A 7605-nucleotide genomic window follows, 5' to 3' on the forward strand; every position below is an offset into this window, starting at 1 on the left:
TAAACAAGTCCTGTTGTCCCTTAAAAGTCAACGCAAAGCGGGCCCAGGAATCGGGATGCAATGGGATGGCGAAAAAACAGTTTGCCAAATCTACAACAGTGAACCATTTAGGAACCCCCCTGTATTCTTGCCATCACTTAAAGTAGATTTGCTACTGTTGGAGCCAGAGGGTGGGTGGTTTTATTAATTTGTCTAAAATCCACTGTCAATCTCCAATCTCCTGAGGCTTTTAATACAGGCCAAATTGTATGCGGAATTCCCCTTTTTAAATACTTCCTGTTGTTCTAACGATTCGATTATTTTCACAATTCCTGTCTCTGCTTACATGGGATATTTACATTGTCTCTGCGGTGGCACTTTGTCCCCCACGATTTTAACACAATTTTACCACATTTTGCTTTATTCTTAATCCATACCTGGGGAACTCCTTTACCCACATCCTGCTGATCCAGTGTAATCTCCTCCACTGCTTCTGCAGCACAGATTCTTGGACTGTACCCTGCTGTCAGGACGCTTTCCGTCCAGCCGGGCACATGCCACAGAACTGCATTAGTTAAATCCAAAACTGACCGATTCCTCTTCAAAAAAGGAGTCCCCAATATTACTGGCTCAGCCGCCGGATCTATCTGAAGCATTTGTTCTTTACAACAAACATCCCCCCACTCTCTCTGGGTGTAGCTATTTCTACTGAATGATACATTTTTCCTGTCACTCCTTCCCCAATAAAGGAGGCTCCTGTAATAATCTCTGACACATATCGAGTCAAATCACAACTTCTATTTACACCAGCCCCACTAGCTAATAGGGCACCTTTGGGTCCATTACCTCCCACACTGACTGTTGTCCTTGGCCTCCCCCTTGAATCACATCTTAATCCAGTTACCATCTCCCGCTCCTGAGGGCCCATTTCCAGTGGGAGCAACTTATCATCCGGGCTTCCCTGTACAGCAGGTTTCTCTGAACCCTCGGCTTGCACAGCTGCAACCTTTTCCTGCTCCTTAAACATTTCTTCTTCCATCCTTTGCATTGCTTTGATCAATTCATCAGTATGTCTCCCATTCCACTTATCCACATCTCCTCCCCTCAATTTCAAATGCCTCCAAGCGATATTCCAAGTCACATCTGCTCCCTTCTGGGGCTCATTTTGATTATTCCACACTCTACCTTTTTGGGGTGAGGTGTTTTGTCCTCTACCGCGACCTTTTCCTCTCTCACGGTATCCTGATCTATAAGCACTCTCATCTGAATATGTTATTGCCTCATCAAAAGGTACTCTGGGTTTCAATCCTTCCACCTGGCTTCCCTGGCATCATTCACTGGCAAACTATCCAATGCTCCAGTGCATTCATAACAGTTAACCCCTCATTCTGGGCTGCTTGGTTCAGCAAATTAGTAGACATCACTCATAAATTTCTATCCAGTCCTTCAAACACGTCATTCCAAAATTCCCTCTGATTCAAATCAACTGCCATCAAAGAATCAGCTGTGAGATGTCTGGCGACCTCTGCCCTGGGATTAGTCATCAGCTGTATTTTTTCTAGCCAATAATCCCAATGTTATTCTCTTTAACAGGTAATCCCTGGGTGAATCTCCAGGCTTCATGTAATCTGCACTGGATAACACCTTCATGGGTCTTTGACCTCTCTCTTTTCCTAACAGCATAATAAATCGTGGTATCAGTTGGTGGGTTTCTGGCTGCCTGTACAAAACATTTTTCACTCGATCCACTGCCTGTCTAATCTCTCCAGTGGAAGCTGTCCTGATTAACCTGTAAGATTCACTCATATTTAAGTATCAGAGGGGTAGCCATGTTAGTCTGGATCTGTAAAAGCAGCAAAGAGTCCTGTGGCACCTTATAGACTAACAGACGTTTTGCAGCATGAGCTCATGCTGCAAAACGTCTGTTAGTCTATAACATGCCACAGGATTCTTTGCTATTCTTAGGGTATGTCTACACTACCAGATTAGTTCGATTTAACTTAATTCGAATTTGTGGAATCGACCTTACAAAGACGAATTTGTGTGTCCACACTAAGTACACTAATTTGACTTTGTGAGTCCACACTAACGGGGCAAGCGTCGACATTGGAAGCGGTGCACTGTGGGAAGCTATCCCACAGTTCCCGCAGTCCCTGCTGCCCATTTGAATTCTGGGATTTCCCCACAATGCATGCTGGGGGGAAAAATGTGTCGAGGGTGGTCTTGGGTAACTGTCATCATTCAACGTGCTTTCGAACGTCTCAAGGGGAGATGGAGGAGCTTACTGACTCGCTCGGATCTCAGCGAAACCAATATCCCCATTGTTATTGCAGCTTGCTGTGTGCTCCACAATCTCTGTGAGAGCAAGGGGGAGACCTTTATGGCGGGATGGGAGGTTGAGGCAAATCGCCTGGCTGCTGATTACGCTCAGCCAGACAGCCGTGCAATTAGAAGAGCCCAGCGGGAAGCGCTGTGCATCTGGGAGGCTTTGAAAGCAAGGTTCCTCAGGGAGCAGGGTAACCTGTGACTGTTCAGTTTCTTTACAGAGAAGCTGAACCTGCCCCTGCTTCAGTTACTGTTGTCTTTCTTCTGTGGTTACATACCCCGTTCACCACGTTTCCCCCCTTCCAACACACGTTTAAAAATAAAGTTAATGGAACATTGTTAATTAACAACGTTTTCTTTATTAATGAATTCACGTTAAAGGGTTGAAACAGGGACGCAGACTGTGGTGGGTAGGGTGTGCAGTGATGTTAACACCGCTTCTACACTTGAGGAATGACAGGCTCCTGCTCCTAGAGTGGTCTGCAGTGCCGGACTGGTTGTTTCAACGGAGCCTGCCATCCCTCCTTTTCGGGACTCTGTGTGCGGGGGCTACGTGACCTTGTGGCGGGGGAGGACGGTTACAGATTCCCCTGCTGCGTGGCTCTGTGGTCCGGGACAAGGACCGCTGCATAAGTTCTGTAACCGCCCTCCCATGCCACAAAGTCACGTACCCCCCACCCACACAGAACATGGAAAACACCTCCCAGACCGACCAGGGTGCCTACTGACTGCACTGTGTGTGTGTGACCTGCTGTTGATCCTGCCCCCGTGTCTGTACCCTGGTAAAGGTGACTGTCCTATGCAATTAACAACCCCCTTCCCCCCCCTTCACAGACAGTCTTCTGTAGAAAAACTTGACGGAAATAGTAATTAACAGCAAACTACTTTTAATAATCAACTACACAGTTAGGGGATGAAACTGGGATTGGGGCTTCGGTGAGCCAGGAAGGGAAGGACTTCTCAACATTTAGGGAATGAGAGCCTTCTTGTATTTGTGCACTCTGCAGGGGTGCAGTGACAGTTTTCACGGCCCCTGTCACCCCTCCTTCTTGTTACTTTGGGTGAGGGGGGTTTGGGACTTTGTGGCAGGGGAGGGCGGTTGCAGATACAGTGCAGGGGGGCTCTATCCTCCTGCCTGCGGTCCTGCAGAACATCCACAAGGCGCCGGAGCGTGTCAAATTTTCCCTGGGCATTTCTTGTGTGGCTGGTCAGAACATCCAAGCTTGGACTGCTGTCCAGAGCGTCAACAGAGTGGTGCACTGTGGGATAGCTCCCGGAGCTACTAAGGTCGATTTCCGTCCACACATAGCCTAATTCGACATAGCCATGTCGAATTTAGCGCTACTCCCCTCGTCGGGGAGGAGTACAGAATTCGAACTAAAGAGCCGTCTAGGTCGAACTAATTAGCTTCCTGGTGTGGACGGGTGCACGGTTAAGTCGAATTAACGCTGCTAAATTCGACATAAACTCCTAGTGTAGACCAGGCCATATTTAAATTCTCTGTTCCTCCTAACTCTTCCCACTGTACTAGCCATGTAGCTAAATTTTTTATATCCATTGGGCCTAATGACTTTACCATCAACTGTAAGTCTGATGAACTGACAGGAAGTATTTGTGTCTCCTTTGACTCTGTCTTCCCTGCTGCATCCTTAATGGTTGATCTCTATTCGATCACTGCTATAGACTTTTCTGGCTTACGCTCTCCTAGCAAGTTTCTTATTTCTTCCCTCAACCCCTCTCAAGGTTGATCAAATTCCCTTTTCTCTTGACCCCCTCGCAGATCCTCTCCATACCAAATATCATTGGAATCCAAATCCAAATCTCTCTCTTTTTGACGCACAGCCGCGACCTGCAGTTCCTGTATTTTCACTTGCTTTTTCAATGCTGCTACAGTTTTCTGGCACAGACTGTCAGAAACACTTGCAATCTCCTCTTCCTTTTCCTTAGTCAAACCTCAAATTAACTGTTTCGTTCCTATCACTCGATGGTCTAATTTATCTTTGTCTGCTTTAACCTTTTCCCAACCATCATTCTTTTCTCCAGGTCCTATTTTGTTTCCCCATTTGTTCTAACTGAGTTTGCATTATCTGTGCCTGCCTCACTTCCTGCTCCAAATTTTCCTGGCACATTTTAAAATTCTCTTGTAATGTTTGTAACTCTGCACAGACTTCCCCCTTACATGCAATTCCCTTTTTTACAGCTTGCCACAACAGCCATACTACAGCGGTTTGCTTTTTACTGGCATTAGGCTTGAGCAGCTGCACATATTTCTCAAACATGTTTTCTAAGGTATCAGATATTACATCTGGTTCCACTGCACTTTCCATCCAAGGGCACGTCCCAGATGCAATTATCTCCTTCTCTAACAGAGAAGGGGCTTTAACTTCAGTCCACTGGGGTGCCTCTTCCACCCCTTTACTTCTCTTCTTCAACAGTGTTGTAACATTCTAACACTAACACCACGTGGTGTCTCCCCACGTGTTTCTTTTTCTCACAAATTTTTCACAGATTTCACTAATAAGGAGTCACCCTTATTAGTCTTAAATAATGACTCCCCAACATTGTAAGACCCCGTCTCAAAATCCGCCACTCCTTAATATCTCCCCCCCCCCCCACATTCTTCACCACATGTTGGACCCCGCAATAGAGGTCTCCCTACGGGATGGGGAGCAGGCAGATACTGGACACCGTGTTGGTATATAATACTCTAAATGCTCGTTACTGATTACAAAACAAACCTTACTCAATCCACATTCATACCCCAAACATACTATACCAGAGTCCAAAGGTTAGAATGGTCCCGATGGCCAGTCAAGATTCTTTCTGATCATAAGATGCGAGGAGCCAGTGAAAACCACATCTATATCCACACGGGGATCTGGATCAATCAATCTGTTTTGCAGAAATCATAGGCAACCTTTTATAGTCCATTCTGATGCATCATTGCTTTTTTGCCTTTGTTTACTAGGCCTTCTGCCCACACAACTCCAAAGAGACAATCCTGGACGAGCTGCCATGATCCAAGGTGTGCCATTTTCTCCAATTCTTATACAATTTTATATCAGTCCAGCTGGTGGTGTTTCCTTTTCTGCTGATTCTCTGTATTTTTCTTGGAACATAACAATATTGTTTTTATACAAATAGTTCTACTAGTCCTTGACCTTAAGTCCTTGCTTCGGTTGCCAACTTGCAACACACATATTCATGTCAAGCATGCGTCATTCATACCAGGCCTGACTGACCTATAACATATTACATGGAGATATGAATCACAATGGATATTGATATATATATACATATATCCCAGCACATAGTCAACTTTACACACTTCTAAGCTGATACAACCTCACACAAATCCACAGTGGAAACGACACGTTTCCCCAATGAGACAATCATGCACAAAGCTGCACTACACAGACAGAACTGCACTGAGAGAACCACATACACAAACACACACAATTATACACGACTGCACTGAGATCCTCCCTCACCCACAACTGTCCAGAAACCAATGCACACACACACACACACATCTCTTGGGCCTGCCTCTTTCTTTTTACCCTTTAGTAACAGTTGTATAGATAATCAATCATCATCATCAAACATGCATAGTCTACTAAGGACTGTTCCCACCAGCCAGAGTGACCATGGTTGATGGTCTTGTCCCAGGCATTGTAGAGTGACGTTCCTACATCTAGATTAATCCTGAGAATTCACCAGGTGGGGTCAGGATGTGCACCCCTCTGCATGTCGATGGAGAGTTGAGAACGTGATATACTGAGGTTTCCGTCCATCCTGGCAACATTGCTGAAGAGAATGCGACGCTGCTTGGAACATAGGAAGGAAGGCCAGATCTTTGAGAGATTGTGACATTTCAAACCACTTTATGGCCAGGATTTGACGCTGACAGCACGTATGGAATTTCTCTAGCTGCTACAAGTCTGCCCGTAAGAGGGTTCAGGTTTTTAACCCATACATTAATGCAAGTAGGACACAGGTTTGATAGACTATGAATTTGGTCTCAGTGCAGAGAAGTTTTTGCATTGATAGGCAAGACATGGCCTTCGTGGCCTCCTAATTATCAGAGAGTGTCTGATCTCTGCGTGCAGCCTAGGTAGATAAACTCATCTGCACTCTCTACAGTGCTTGACCTGACCTGCTCTGGGGGGTTCTGGTGGCCCAGCTCTGAGGTTTTGGACTTTGGTCTTCTACCACAAGATGTTCAACTGGGAGCATCTTGGAACCCTTGAAGACCAGGGCTGAAATTCTCCGGCTTCTCCACGAGAAAGGCAACATGATTGGCATAGTCTTGGTCAGTGGCCACATCTTGGCCAACCTGGATTCCATCATGTGGAGCGGGAAGTCCTAATCTCCAGTTGAGAGCTCAATGGAATAGTGACCTAAATAGGTACTACAGATTGTTACATCACCACTGCCACCAAAAAATCACCAAATTGAGACAACAATATCTCAGTGCCAGGTGAGGGATCTCTGTACAGATAGCCCTTGCACCCTGGGCAGGGGGACTGGGGGACTCCCATCACAATGGGGCCTTGATTTTGATTCTGGTAAAAAAACATGGGTTTTTTTATATATAAACTTTGTCAATATCTTCAGGTTCTCGATGCTTATTTCGATTGTTTACTTACCCCCAGACAGTTTTCTGTTGAGGTTTTTGATCACCAGAGAACTGTCAGAATTGGATTAAAAATTAATGAAAAAAAAAGAAAAAGAAAACACAGGCCTGTTTCAAACAGCCCTCCCTTAAAAGATACATAGTGAGAAGGCCCTGATCCTGCCACAAGTAGTTTCATGCATTAAGTCTCTCTCAACTCCTTGTAACGTTGATTGAAATGGTTGGGGAGACATCTCTGCATTATGACATCTCACAAAGCTGCAGGAGAGACATCTTTGGGTTATGACAACTCATGAAGCTGTGGGAGAAAGATCTCTGGGTTATAATGTCCTGTGAAGTTGTGGAGAAAAGAGCTCTCTCTTTCCTGCTAAGACGAAATCTTGCCAATCTCTTTACTTCCCCCTCTGTGTTTATAAAGATCCCCCAAATTAAAATAGACATGCCCTTCCTGCAAAAAAAATTAAAAGGATAACAATATTACTTTAAAGGGGCATTTTAACAGCAGTCACTTCTCTAAAGCAATCTGGGTTTCCTTTGGTTTTAGAAAAGGTTTCCCAACATGAATCGAAGAAACAAATAACTGACTTAAGGAGAGGGTGAGGGGTGGGTGGAAGACCTGGCTAAGCAGAGAGTAGGGATTCCAGCCGGTTACTTTGAAGATTCAG

The sequence above is a fragment of the Mauremys mutica genome, chromosome 4, assembly GCF_020497125.1.
Source record: "Mauremys mutica isolate MM-2020 ecotype Southern chromosome 4, ASM2049712v1, whole genome shotgun sequence".
NCBI classification, from domain to species: Eukaryota; Metazoa; Chordata; order Testudines; family Geoemydidae; genus Mauremys; species Mauremys mutica.